The sequence below is a fragment of the Malaclemys terrapin genome, chromosome 9 (genome assembly GCF_027887155.1).
Source record: "Malaclemys terrapin pileata isolate rMalTer1 chromosome 9, rMalTer1.hap1, whole genome shotgun sequence".
Classification (NCBI taxonomy): domain Eukaryota; kingdom Metazoa; phylum Chordata; order Testudines; family Emydidae; genus Malaclemys; species Malaclemys terrapin.
Genome location: NC_071513.1, coordinates 96,406,901 through 96,422,587, shown reverse-complemented (window position 1 = coordinate 96,422,587; position 15,687 = coordinate 96,406,901). Strand labels below are relative to the sequence as shown.

The 15,687-nt window shown below is 39.9% G+C and overlaps 1 long non-coding RNA gene across 1 annotated transcript in view; it reads right to left on the bottom strand.

Moving 5' to 3' along the window:
* The window catches only part of LOC128843583 (uncharacterized), a 51,498-nt gene extending 40,667 nt beyond the window's left edge, over window positions 1–10,831 (bottom strand). The window contains exon 1 of the long non-coding RNA XR_008446307.1: window positions 10,580–10,831. This is a non-coding gene — a long non-coding RNA (uncharacterized LOC128843583). The remainder of the gene's footprint in view (window positions 1–10,579) is intronic.
* Window positions 10,832–15,687: the final 4,856 nt, after the last annotated feature.

Genomic DNA, 15,687 nt, shown 5'->3' with positions numbered 1-15,687 from the left:
CAATGCTGGAGAGAGATGGCAGCACGTCCGTTACAAATAGGTAGTTTTGTTTCTCTTGTTGTCACTACACGGCGCCAAACAAAGCCCCGGCTAAGTTTACTTCCACTCTCTTGTTGGGATCTTTGTTGCGAAAATGCACTTGACTACAAAGCAAGAAAGAAAAAAAGAAAAAGAACAAGCCTCATGCCATTTCTGTTCTATGAAGTGCTTAAACGACCAGGGGCTTCCCCCCACCCCTATTCCACCCCACCCTTCCCTTCCCCCTCACCCCCGTTTCTTCCTGCGACTGCAAATGTAGCGATTTGTATCGACAGGCACGTTCCGTTTGTTAACTCGGAAAAATAGATGATTTTTCCCCCCGTCCCTCTGCTCCCACTTCCCCCCTTCACGCCTTTTTTGTACCTGTGCCTGTGTGAACGTTCTGAACTCAGGCTCTCCAAGTCCAGGCGGCTAAATCTGCACCCCGCTCATAAACAGACTTCTCCAGCTTTTTAAATAAAGTTTGTTTCAACTAAAAGCATTGGGCGAGCGGAGGGCTGAGGGTAGGAAAGAAAAAGGGGGGCGAGCTCCCCCCATAATAGTAATTGTATTTGACTCTTTAGAGAGACTCACATATTGTAAAATCTTCTATATTTAAACTGTTCATCGGATTAAACCAAATGCTGAAAGAATGACTTGGAAACACACACACACAAAAGGAGACGAGACATATCGAGAGGCTGCCCTGTACTTTCTGAGCTGGGGGTTTCAGAAATGGGGCTGCTGCGCCCCCTACTGGTAGATTTACCTCCCGGAGAATGTCCCTCCTTTTACTTTTAAAAGGAAATGTTTTGAAATAATAAAGGGAAAGGAAAGAAAAAAACCGGAACCAAATAATTATATGTAAGCTAAATAATAAATAAAACCCAACAGTACGAATGCATCTTTTTGTGGATTATGCAACTATAACCTATCAGCGTTAATGTGTTTAATTCGAAAACGTACAGCTAACCCATAGAGTGATAGGTTCAACCATAGAAAAATAGGTGCACATGCTGAGATTCAAGATATAAACGAATTCTGATTCTCCAGACCCTACCGAAGGCACACCAACTATTTACTTTGCTATTGTTTATGCTTTGGTCTGCACTTGATAACATTATTTCAAAAAAGCTTATGGATAATTAAGTTTGAAAAAGTGGGTGGCAGTGGTGTTTGTTTATCCTAATAAATTGGTCACTGATGGTTGGTGTTATACAAGCCAGTCTTATTTTTATTCTCTGCTGTAGTTACAGAGGCAGAATCGGTTTTAATTTTGTGTGTGTGAGATCCTCAGCCGAGGCAACGCAAGGAGTGATTTTACACATAACTAGATGCATATATTTGTGCCTGAACTCTATAATAACACAGTGAAGAGGTGAAAGTGGCTGGCTTGGCTCTTTCTTAATTGCATTTACCATATAAATAAGGTATGGAAATACCTAACAATTGTTTTATCATGAGTATTTACAGCTTTATTTTAATTAACGGTGTTTTACTTATCAATGCAATAAACTATCTCTGGCATATATACATAATAATGTGCTATAGAAAATCAGATAAAAGCGATAGCTCTTTCAGAAAAATTCCCCAGTTTCCTGTGTGTGTGTGTGTGTGTGTGTGTGTGTGTGTGTGTGTGTGTATCTCCATATATCGGATTACTGGCTATTCCTCTAAACAATATAAAAAACATGAAATCGGAGTACCTCAATCTTAATTTATTAACAAGAATAACACCACCACCACCACTCTATTGAAGAACACAGACATTTTAAAAGGGAGGCCTGGAGAAGGCTGGTTTAATCTGAATGGATTTAAAAATCGTTGCCTTTGGTATAATTTATGGAAATGAAAAGTGCTTACGTTAAACAAATAGTCTGCAAATGTTCTCAGCGATGGATTGTAAAGCACAGGCACGTTTATTCCTAGGTTATGAGTGTATTAACAAGAAAATTGATGTTAACTACTTGGATTTTTATTTGTTTACTGTTCTGACACCGGCTCTACCCACCAATTTCTTATAAAAGCCCTAAAGATACAACCTATCGTGTTAACTGTAAAAGAAATAATACCTACATATTATTTTTGTACTGACCCCACTAGTAACAAATTTAAAGCAGTCTTGTGGAGATGGAAGATTGCAGCCCCATTTTTTGTCCTTAGCTGCAAATAGAGGTTTAACTTGCAGTAATTAGGTGAGAACTAGCCAAGCATCTTACTATTATGATGCTTGTTAAAAACGCTTCTTTTCTGCATCTGCATTTGAGTGTGTTCCCCTCCAGTCTTAATCTTCTTATGGAAATGAAGGCGAACGGCAGGGAACCTGCAGAGACTTAGAGAATGTCCTTGTTAACTGGAATTTCTCAGCATTGCTAATTAGCAGAGTTTGACGACCACCAGTATTGGGGAAAGCTCTGTTTAGCCACTCACAAACCCTTCCGAGGAAGAACAGACTAATTTTATTTTGTAATTAAAATCTGAAAAGGCCTATTTGACAGTTAGGGCTATGAGAGTTTTATCTCCCTGTGAAATAATTACTGCCTTGATAACTCAATTTTCTGCAAAATGTCAACTGTGAGCTCCAAAAGTTTTAATTTCATTACGTTAAAAAAAATATGAAGACGAAAATGTACAGAAAGATTTCCTCCCCCACCCCCCATCCCCTTCTAATTCTGGAACCAGTTAACTAGACAGGAGAAGCTAAAGTTAGCCAATGGAAGTTTTGCCACGTTCACTATAACCCAATCTCCAGTGACTTTAAAATAGCACATGGCAAGTTGTTGTAGTGCTGATGAGTAAAAGGTGCGGGGGGAATACCCTAAAATATTTTTTTTTCCCAGAGGAAGGTTCCCAAATAAGAACACCAAGGAAGGTTCAGGCCAATACTGATGGAGTTCTGTTAGGGAAGCTTTGTTCACTTACATCCATTAATAAGGATGGGGGTGGGGGATCATTAACCTGTACTGAAGATATTACAAGTATGAGTTAAGCTGATTAACCATTTTCTTTAAATACCGCGATGTCATGACATCTTAAAAGTATGATATATTATAAGGAAAACAGACAATTTTTGTGCATTCCTTGAAGCAACGGATTATTAAAACAACAACAACTAAAAAAAGCGTCTAATATTGTATTTACCTTGCTACATTTTCAAGGAGGGGAACCCTCACAGCCTTAATCACAATGTCTGAGCAATGAAAGGCACCGGAATAAACTTCAAAACTTGCTTTAGAAATGACCTACTTTAGGGTGACATACCAGCACCCCTCTCCAGTCTGAGTCCTGCTTTCTAGGAGATTACAAAACCCACCCCATTTTCAAAATTCTACCCCTAGTCCTGTGGGTAGCTTGTTTGTTTCTGGGGGGAATGAGGATGCGTTGAAGGTGAATTATTTGGCGGGGGGGGGGGGGGGGAGAAGGGACACGCTGGAGCAAGCTTAATCCACCCTGCTTACATTTTAGATATTTTTTTGATTATTTAAAACTGTTTAATCTGCTTTTTGTTCCTGTCTGTCCAGCAAGCAGCCCGATTGTAATGCTCAGAAGTGGTATTATATGTACAAACGAACAAGGGTGTGTGTGTGTGTGTGCGGGGCGGGGGGGGGTGACAAATGCTTCATCCAAACCCAATTTCACCCAATAATTTCATTCAAGGACTCTAAGGACCCTTGAAAGCTGCGGAATGCAGAGCAAGCTCCGCATTCCTCCCTTGTCCCCTCTTTCATCCTAATTCTCACTAATGAAATCTAAAAAAGAGCACACGTGCGACCGAGAGGAAAAACTAACTATATTGAAAGTGTTCACTCCTGCGAGCATTCCAGTTGCGACAGCACAAGAATTCGTGATATACAGAGCGATCAGATTGCCTGTGCTGGGAGCCTGGGACTAGAAAGCGATTTAATTTAAATCCACTACCTCATCTGCCACGGGAATTTATTTCACCGCAATGCAAGTTGCCCATTCCAAACAAACAAACACCCATCACGATTATGATTTGATATTAAACTTGCGTTGGAAACAAACAAGCAAAGCCCTTTAAAGACCCCTTCAACCAGATTTAAAATTTAAAAAATTAAAATACCCCTTCAACCAGATTTCTCCCTTCCTCTAGTGGAATAAGAAACAAAATAAAACATCCCAAAGCCTGGATATAATTTAAAATAGATAAAATACAAGATCAATAGACAAGCCTACTCACTCACTCTCTGTCTCTCTCTCACACACACACCTGTGAGAATAATTTTCAAAGGCATCTAAATAAATATCCTACCGGTTGACCAGACACTCCTCTGCTATTTATCATAACTAGCCAACAGCTTTTTAAAAATCCTTGAGATTTTCTCCACTCACCTAGGAGAGAATATAATATAATATAATATAATATAATATAATATAATATAATATAATATAATATAATATAATATAATATAATATAATATAAACGAGGGAAAGCATAGTTGAGTGTAGGCCCTTTACTGTATATATAGACCCCCATTTAACAGGATCCTTTTTGGCAGTCTATTTAAAGTTATCTTTCCTTCCTGGTTTTATAAGAACAAATGAGTTTTCCTTTCCCCATTGTAACTGAATGAACTCATGTATGTTAAACACAAAAACCCTCTCCTGAAGAACGTTAACTGCTTGATTTAAACCCACAAAAGCAGGAACATTCAGAATGAAAGGTTTCCAATTCCTCTTTAACTCTCCCAGTATTGCAGAAGATGGAGGATGGGTACATTCTCTGAAAATCTCAACCGCTGGACATGGATGAATCCAATCCAAATATAGTGTCCGTTGCTTAAATTTGGGTTTGCGATTTATTTTATTTTCTACTCTTTCCCCAGTTTTAAGGAAAATGCTTTTAAACACTATGTGTCAGTAGGACCATGCATGGCATCAAAATCAAATGAGGTCTCCTTTGGACTCAGTACAGTTTTGATGGAATTTTTATGGTTCTTCCATTGAAATCATGACTCCCAAAGAAGCTCGTACAATTTCAATGGAAATGTATGAGGCACAGCCTGAGGTACTTCAAGGTTGCTTTTCTCCTCAGTGCACCTCAACGCACCCTGGGAGCCTGGGGCATGGTTTGAAAAAGTACATGGTTTTAAAAAAAAAAACTTCCAATGATTCACAGATCACTGACACGATCATCCATAATGCAACCAAGACGGTGCCTTTTATCTCGCTGCGTTCTTCATAGTCCTTAATTTGGGGATCATTGACAGGACAGACGATAATGTCTCTTTCAGAACTGTTATGATCTAGAATGACAATCTCTACATCTAGTGCATGGGTTTATTGACACCATAAGCTCATTGTGTCACGTTATCCTTGTGATTTCAGAACTCTCCAGCGACCGACTAGCGATGGATTTTAATTCACATTATAGACTAGCTGTCTTTTATGTAAACTCATTTTTAAGGAGTATTTAATCTGTAGAGCATACAGACACATTTCCCATTTATAAAGTGCCCTCCATTCAAGGATCTCAAAGAGCTTTAAAAATATTAACTAAGCCTAAGAACCGTATGAAGTAGCATTTCAAAGAGGGGTCCAGAGAGATGAGAAGTAATTTGAACAAGGTCGCCAAGCTGAGGGTAGAATCCAGAAGTCCAGACACTCTCCGTCTCTTGGTCTAACCACTCATCTCTCTACCTTCCTTGTTTGATGAAGAAAAAGTCTATAAAAGTGAGGGCCCTTGTTCCAGAGCGAGGCCACAACTACCGGTATGTGTGTATATATATATATATATATATATATATATATGAACAGACGTAACAAGCGAATTATTTTTGCCAAACAAAATGATCTGGACACAGAGCTTCTCTGATTTCTGTAACTAGAGCGGTCCGATTTAAATAAACAAGTGGGTGAACCACAATACTTATGTGTCGATTTTAAGAGCTTAGCACCTTGAGTCAAGATGCCTTTCAGATTTATAAGGATGCCCTAACTCCCACTGAAGTTAATGGGGGGGTTTGCAGTGAACACACAGACTGTATAGTGAAGGGTGTTCCATCTGGAGCGACATACACTGTCCGAGGTCTTTGGGTGATACCGATGAGACTTTCCAGATATGGTCCAAATTGGCAAGGATGAGTGCTCTGTGCATGGTTCTCACACGGGGCTCCGATATTCTATTTGCACTAGCAATGCAGGAGAACAGCAAAGAGTTCCTTGTTATTGAGGGAGGATGCGAAAAAGCCGGATGAAAATAGCGTTAATGCTTGGTCCTTGGGAATTTCTTGCCGTGCCACAGGAAGGCGGCTGAGGGAGAAGGGTTCCAAGGAAAAGTAAGAAAAAACACTCTTGGACATTGGCATTTAAAGTTGGTTTTAGATTGTGTTCTTACATTATGTTTTCAGAAACACTGGAAATCAGGATCCCTTCCTAACTCCAAAGGAAAAGAAATATTTTATCTATAACACCAAGAGGAGACTAATAAATAGAGATTATATTTAAAGCACCATTATTCCCAAAGAGTTTTCCAAATGTAGGGCCCAATCCTAACTCAACGGACCTACTCGCGTGAGTAAAGCTTTGCAAACTCAGGTCCCTCAACTGATACAGACTATGTATAGGAAAATCAAACTCTAAAAAACTAAATTTGGTTAAAGCAATCACTCCTGAGCTGTGACTTTATAAATCAAAATTTTACTGGGGGCGGGGGGCGAGGCAGTTTATGGCCCAGTTATAAACCCCTTTACAATAGTTCTTTGTAAGGGGAACAGTAACAGCACTTCTCATCGAATTGAGTTAATCATTCACTTTTCAGTGAGAGCTACTAAAATTTTTGTAAACTGCCTCCTGATGTTAAACATTTGGGTATAAACTGCTGTGATTTTTTTTCATTTCCTGTAATAATGGTCATTGACATATAATATCTCTGTTTATAGCTAGCTTGATAGCTCTTGACAGGTTTATATAGATCTATACCCATATCTTTGCTTAGTTCATTTCAAAGTTACACACTCAGTGCATGCTAACTAAGAAAACAGTTCACAGGAAAAATGAGAATTCCGCTGTACCGTGTCTTTGCTATTGTTTATAGAAAATACAATGTCTTTACTTTAGGCACTCTAACTAGAAAACTGCTTTACTAGGCTTTCAAGCGAAGAGCAAACCGGGAAAAAAAATGGAGAAAGCATATTCAGTATAATAAACACTCACTTTTTGGGGGGGAGATGCTATTCATATACAATAGCTAAAGTGAAAAGCTTATTGGGAGACCAACTAATGTAAGACTCATTCAATTTTAAAATTGCTGCCTTATAACTTTGCTCCAAGCTGCCAACTGGCGATACAAAATAATCACAATTTAGCAGAAATAATTTGGTTTCAATTAGTGTTTCTTCTAAAATGCAGTACAAAAAAACCTGAATTGGGGCATTACTGCACCTTGTAAATACAATAGTTAAATGAGTTACATTGAGCTACCCAGAGTCCTATATCAGCCAAAAAGTTGGGAGATAATGTAGCACTTTCCATAGATTTTGGTTAATCTTTTCAAATCATTGAGGATTTTTAATTTGACAAATCAAAAGGAAAAAATCATGTCTCAAATGATACAGTTAAACTAACACTTCTTCCTCAAACGTATACAGAGTGATTGTGGGGGGCGGGGGCCGGTATTCCCCCGGTTTTAAAACATGGTCTCTTAGGATATATTTTCTAAGTAAAACTGAAGTGTTAAATTCTAAATAAAAATATCTGCCAATACTGGCCTCTTCTAAAATATCTTGAGATGAAAAAGATAGCAAATGCATATGCCTATTAAAGGTTTGAATTTTATGATATAATTAGAACTATTGGATGGCAAAATCATTACATAATTATTCATTTGTTTAAAATACTAGCAAATGAATTTGTGTTTTAATCATGATCTGGTATCCTAATATAGAGTATCAATTAGGGTATGTAGCGTTATTGCAACTGCACAGACACTCAGGTTGTCAATATCTAAGTCTGAGTTAAAGTAACACGCAGGAACTAGAAGTGCTAAAACCAGTGTTTACAAATACACAGGGAAACGTCTTTGTTTAATTTACAGTTATTAATTATTAGTTATTATTAATTCATGTGATTAATAATACTTATGTATATGTATGAGAAAATAAACACAAAGAGTGGGCAATCTCCTCTTAGCGATTTCTGGTTTGGATTATTTGTTCACCTTGAGTTTTCATTGATTTTCCATGTACCTTTTTAAAAAAAGAATCCAAAACTTTTTTCGGACAGTTCTCTAACCTTGACTTCAATCTCTTTCACATCATCTCATTTTAATTGCCAGTGTATTTTATCTTTTCTTTTTTTTTTCTTTTTTAAGGGAAAGAAGAGCTATATAAGCCCAGATCACAAGGTTCTTGCTGTTCCCATAACGGGCACTGCGCAGCTCCCACCGTGTCCAATAGGGGGCGCTGAGATAACCTGCTCAGCGCCGCCTCACATCTGAGTGCAGCAACAGCCCCGGAAGAAGGGGGGACAGCTTGGAAGCTTAGCAGGGTCGAGTACAGATCTTTAGTCTTCATGGATAAAAAGAGATTAAAGGCTAAATTCTTTTTTGTATCAATTTTAACCAACTTCGAAAATGTAGAGCTTTTATCCTTTGATGTTTCCTAGAAAGAAACTGTTATATCAGTTGAGAAATTACATCGTTTCAGAGCCAACAAACCCAGCCATGGAGTGGTAAAATAATTTAATTAAAAAGTAATAATATGAAGACCTGATCTTCTTTAGAGGGACTTAAAAGCTGACACAAGCAGCCTCCCCTTCCCTTCTCCCCACTGTTTCAAATGTTTTCTGAATTGCCATTACATCTGATTAATTATTTTTTAAAAAAAATCAAATAACTCTTGATTATGGCTCTTATTTCATGGTTAGCAAGCTTGGGGGTGTTTTTTTCTTCTTCTCCCCCCCCGTCTTTCCTTTATATTATTTCTACATTTCCTACAAATCTACTCTAAAGAGGCAAGGTACCATGGCAAAGCCAAATCATTTAAAAATAATAAATCTACACCCATTTATGGTACCCAGCCTAAATAAAATTGTGACTGGCTCCCCATTTCCCCCCCCCCACTACAAAAACTCTTCACCTGTATTTAAATAGCATGTCTTTAATTACAGCAGTTGGGGATGTATGAGGCTGAAATGAAATTAGCAGTCATTACCAGTCCTTTAACTCTGTGGTGCTTTTGATCAGCACTAAATTAGCTTCCCAGTCCTAACAAAGGCTCTATAGCAAGCAGTGGGCTGTAAATAAGACAGCTCGACCTGCCCTCAACACCTTTTCTCTTGTCAATCACAGCTCTATCATTCAGCTCAAGATTAACCTTTATCTATCACATTCTGGGGGAAAAAATAAATACAAATCTCACAACTTTGCTAGCGGCACCTAAAAAGAGCTTCCCGCGAAATGGTATCATAATTAGCCAACATGTCAAAAATCTGCCCATTCCAAATCAATGTGATGTGTATTTGGAGGCAGTAGAAGATTCAGGTAGTTACATGTATTTCTCACTTCCCCTGAATGGCCACCCCTCATGTAGTGATCTGCTCACGGAGAATCCCCGTTTCTTTCCTGCCTTCCAAGATTTATTTTAGAGCGCCTGTTTTGGAGGACCGGGGATGGGGAGAAATCTTAGGCTTTTTGTAAAGGCGTTACTCTGCTGAAAATAATCAGTTTGCTCTTTGCAAACCAGCAAGGGGGGAAAACAGCTGTCTTCTTGGTATGAGTCAGGTAGAGGCTAATCTTCAAGTTACCATTAGGGGGCGGGAGAGAGCAGGTCCTAGCCTTGTGCAGCTGGAAGCTTGCCAACGAAGCTAGCCGCTTCAGCATACTATACTTATATATTCTCAGGTAATATCCCCCACCCCACCCCCGTGTATTCCCCTCCACCACACACAACACCCCTTCCATGTAAGTGTCCCCAAACAGCAGCGATTTCCCGGAAACCAAATTAACAGGGCATCAAATGAAGCAGCACGATCTCTAAACCGGTTCCTTCCAGGTAAATGTACATTCTACAGTTTTGATCAAGTTCTAGCCCAGACTTCCTCTCTCCGTATCCTGCAAAGGGGTGACGCCAAATCAACCAGCATCGTTTTAAACACCCAATAGGTGGAAAGCTGACTATCACCTCTCTTTGCTCAGAGCTGAATAGGTCACAGAGCCTTTTGCGCCACATACGGGGGCGAAGGGGGAGCTTTTGCAAGGCAACTCGTCCTGCCTAGCATTCAGGATGCAGTAAACTAACGCACAATTTCACTTGAGCAAAACTCAGACGTCCACAAGCCATTCCCAACATGTAATGTTTCATCCTCAGATTTGCCATTGGTAAATGGGGATATTTCCAAAACAACAAGGAGTCTGGTGGCACCTTAAAGACTAACAGATTTATTTGGGCATAAGCTTTCGTGAGTTAAAACCTCACTTCTTCGGATGCATAGGATATTTAGGGGATATTTCCAGATTTTTAAAGGTCTCAGGGAAGCGGGGGGGTGGGGGGTGGGAGAGGGGAAGAACCGTGAATGTCAAAGTTCTGTTGCAGCTACTTACATGTCCATGCCAGATCAGGGTGTTGTCTAGTAAGCAGTTTGATTGGCAGGATAAAGCGAAAGTCCGCGTGGACTCTTGAGTTCTCTTCAGCCCCGGGGGTTTGATCACTTTTCACCGGACAGGCAGTTGAAGGAACCTTTCACATCCCCTTCTCTTCTCTTCTCTTCTCCTCCTCCATCCAGGACAGAGAATGAATCCATTTCGGTTTTTCTTCCCCCAGCTCTCCTTCCGTTTGCCTACACATCCTCCAAATCCTAGCCCTAGCTTTTAACTGCAGTCCCTGGAACAAGAAAAAAAAATCGTTTATGGTTTAAAAAATCCAAATGGCTGATTTGTGTGTGTGTGTGTGTATTATAAGAAAGCACCCACAACAACAAAAAAGTCACTTCTCTGTCCTCCACCGTGAAGCAGAATAATAATAATAATAAAAAAGCTTTATATTTTTGCAGTGGGTATTCAAAGATAATTTGATGCCATTGTTTCTGCTACAGATGGTTCTTTTTAATACAATAACACTGCTCTTTGTGCATACTACACACAATAAAAATCGAAAGCGTTCTCCTGAATAACCATTTTGTTCTCGCTTGTATGGGGCCAACAAAAGCTACCGTGAGGTAATGGGTTCTGTTTATTGAAGCCATAGAATAGGGGTTTGATAAAGATTTTTTTATATAGGGGTGGGGGGAATAAAGACCTCGCAAGGTCGAACTGATCTCTTCATGTTTTTATTATTAGTATTACTAACATTTTCACCAGTAGATTTATTTCAGTTGCAGCTGCAGGGTTTTTCCCCTCGAGTACTAATCAGCCCAAACATCTGTTTATTTTAATTTGGGGAGATCTGCAGTTGTATCCATAGCTAAACATCTAGAGTTTACGAGAGAGTGGGGGCAAAGCAGCACACGGGCGAAGGCATGGCAAAGGAGTGACGGAGAAACCAGGCTAAGGAGAACCTATATCTAATCTTATCTATCTGTGTGTGTGTGTTGTTTTTCAATCTGCTGTCCACGCACACAAAGGCATAAACTGGTCCTAACGGACATCAGGATTACCATAAAGTATTTTCAATCATGTTAATAGGCAGGCATATATCTATCCCCACACACAAGCATGGTACAGAGCCCCCACTAGTCTGATTAAAACATGACGCATTCACCATCAAAGTTCCTACCGCCTCTCAAATTGTTTCTGTAGATAAGGATAGTTAACTAGTCCCTTCTCCGGTGCCTTAGGGTTACCCTGACGTGTATCTCAACCACCAGAAATGGAAAGTTAAAATGGATCTAGGCTGCTCTGGGATCTACCAGAGTACGTTTCAATTGCTAACTTCTGCTTAGTAATGAATACATTAGCAACACTAAAGCATGATATTAGAGGGAAACACTAGGAGGCAGTTTTTTATTTGCTTGTAAGTTGTTTCATAGGTCAAGAATTCTGCATCCTTAAGTCGCCTCGTCACCTAATTTTTGGATTTGGTTACGGCTGAGGTCTGTATCAAGTGCAAGGAAGCCCCAAAGCAAAAGAAAGTGCTTAGACAATAGGTCTCTGCGGGAAAGTTGTTAGTCAGTGCCTGTGTTTGTCTACCTTTCTATAGGAATTAATGCCACAGCTCTCTGTGCCTCTGTAGCCCGGACTGACAGTAATCCACCTCTGTGACTTCTGCCCTTTGTGTTTTCATAAAACTAGGCTCACTTGTAGCACGACAACAGCCCAGAATAATGACTTTAACCTTCAAACGTTCTTTAATTAGCTTTTTCAGCAAAATAAAAGATGCTCAAATGAGCCCTTTGACAAAAATGACCTGCGCCTTCAAACTCCACTTTCCCTTTTGGAACTAAAACGTTATTGGTTTAGAACTCATCTGAAGTCATCTAATAAGGGATTATTTGCGAACTGTTACTGACACGCCAATTAAAACTTTTCCTATGGAATGATGGAAACACACATAAGCATCAAAACGGGAAATTAAACTATTTGCACACGGCTTGTTTTGCAACAATCAGTTTTAGACCTTAGGGTAAACATCTTAGCGCCAGCTTGCTCAGAACTAAGGGGGGAAGACGGAGCGGAGCAGTTTAAAACTGGTTTGATCAGGGCAAACACCTCATGAGAAATGTGGACGGTTTCCCCAATATTTATAAAGATTACTACCTATAATCGTGACTTCAATAGTTCAACAGTTTAAGACAGAAATATAGACACACATCTATATTTATATATTATACAGATTCTCAGAGGGTCTGCGTTGCGAATGCATATGGATAGTTTTTATTTTACCAGCTTAATACCTATAAGTTCATTTACATCTAGCTTCGATCCGTTCACCTGCAGCTGTATTTCGCTGAATCTTCTGTAATTTTGCAATACTATTTAATACTACAAGAAAAAATAATAAGTGAACACAACACCCCTAAAGTGCACGGGGCTAAGAAAATAGTGTAAATACTTCACTGAATTGTAAAATTCAGGAAGTCATTGACAAACGTTATTTTATTATTCATTCCAGTGAAGGAAGAAGCCTAATGACAAATATGGCATTTTCCCCCTATCTACAATGGTCCTTTCGGTTAACTTTGAATCAGACTCTGAAAGCCCGATCGAGGAAACATGATTCATTCAGACAAAACCTCCTGTGACTCAGATATTCAACGTCGTGGTGAGCTACTGTGTACAAATCTTGGTAGGAGTTAACAGGAAAATTAAAAAGGCACTCCAAATAATTATGACAAAGAGATCACCAGAAAGGTAGGCGGGAAATAGGAAAGCATCTCTTTAGCCTTAAGCACTCATTTGGGTTAAATCTCAATTTGTACATAACCGGAAATGAAACCATCAGTTTGTAGGGACAGGGTTGCTGCAACTGATAGATGTGTATCAATATATAATACTTTCTGGAGAAGAGAACAACCACAAGTTGGATTGGCTTCTAGAAAACAGGTCTCTACATGTATTTTCATTCCCTCCAGCTCAGGTTTCTGGCTCAGACACACAGTGGAAGCATTCACTGCGAACGAAAGTTTGTTTCCCGTCCTCTGCAGTGTTACTAAATAATTTACCAAATCTTGGCTTTTACAGCGCACTCTTAGCTCGTAATAACCCCGCGAGTCCAGGAACGCAGATAAGACAACAGATCACTCCAAGGCTGCGTAAAAATGTTACACGTGCAAGCCCAAAAGAAACGAAACATCTGTTTCATATTTGTGCTCTTTTCCTTGCTTGAATAGCTGCGAATGAAGAGTATCTGTCCAATGCCGCTAAAATGTGCCAAGGGAGTGAATAGAGCCACGGGGGGCTTACCTGGAGTGAAAATACTGATCTCTAAATTAAAGAATGGAGGAATGTGTTTCTGTAACTAGTTCCTTGCACAGTTGCAGGGTTTTTGCACGGCGATCATGGGTTTTTTTGTAGTCTCTCCGTAGTTTAATCGAACTCAAATCCACAGGCAAGACTGTTCTATAAAATCTAGGTCCAAAGCTAATCTTCCCACGGGGAATTAAGTTGGACGTTAAACGGGACAAACCGGTCATTATTTTTAAATGTGGATCGGTGACAAAGGGGTTGAAGTTTAATACCAGCGGATTTCTCTTTTAATCGCAAGGTGCACATTGGCTCTCCGCCACCCTGGACATCAGACAGTGCAACCAAATGCAGATTTCCACTGTGCGGTTTGAAAAGCCGCTTTTTTTTCACTCGTTATGTGCAACCGAGGTGGCAGCGAAATAGCCGGAGGGCACAAAAGTGCAGGGAATTTGGGGCACCCTGTATAGATCTCCCTTCCCGAATTTGCGAATCATCCTACAGAGTTTTCCAGGCGCCCGCACTCAAAAGCAAATCAGCATGATGCAGAAAGATGCCCCAGGTTTTAGTTTTAAAACTTCACATGATATCTCACTGCCGAATTACTACGGTACAACTTTAGGGCGAGACAGAAGAATCCAACTGTCCCGAGTCCTCCCTCAACTTTCTAAGCACAACGTGATGCTCCACTCCTATAGGGATAGTATAATCATTTGGACAGCACGTGGGTGGGAGAGTTGCAGCCAAACTAGGAGCTGTAAGAGCAGTTGGTGATCAGATAACATGATTAGTCTTAAAACCCAAGGCACCTAAGACTCGAGGCATTTTGGAGCAGAAAAAAGGGAAGATACATACTTGACGTCCAACCTAACTGTAGTGGAAGCCGTTTTAAAACATGCTAGTGATAAATGCTAAGGGAAAAGCATGACCAAGGGCCAGATCCTGCCGCCTATATAGACCCGCGTCATCGATAGTCAGGACAGGGGCTCATTGACTACTTCAGCGAGTAAAGATTACTCAGGTGAGTAAGGGCTACAAGATCGGATCTCCAAAGTATAACCTGCACACGTGTGCGGTAGTAGGATTCAGTATCAGAAATGGGGCGGTTAGCCCAGTTTCTAGGCATTTTTTCCATACTGAAGTTCACACTGCGTTTTAGAATGGTTTTTTACAATATCCACCTTCGGTTGTGTGTTGGAGGGTGGCTTTCAAAATACAGTCATTAGCATGATTATATTTATTTCCTTCACTTTCACAGGAGACCGAGAGATTAAAAGTACTTTTAATGGCATAACCTAAACCTATAACTTCACAAACTGCAGCCGAGTGCCTCAATGCTACTTTCCAATTAATGTCTTGAGGTGCTTAGCGAGACATTTTTTCCATAGATGGAAAATGGGCCCCAAATAATCACTTCCAGTCCTTCTTAGTTCACTTTTCATGAAAGTAGCGCACAGGTTTCCAAAGAACCGCTTTGTGTGTGCGTGTGTGAAAAGACACAACCCTTGGAAAGGTCATAAAAGCCCCCCCACAATCCTATAGTGTTAAAATAATATTTGTGAAACACCGAGAGCGCCCTTTTGTCCTATAATATGATGGCAAAAATTTCCAACAAGTTAAAGGTAAAGAACATATACAAAAGCAGCTTTTGTAGGGCTGTCGGTTTGAAGACACAGACATGTCTTTCCATGTAGAAATGCACGGCGCAATTTTAGAAGTGTTGCCCGAAATAAAGCAAAGTGCAGAATTTTTAAAGGGTTCGGTTTTCCCCCTGATTGCTAGGACATACCTGAGAAGTCTCCTTCTTTTAT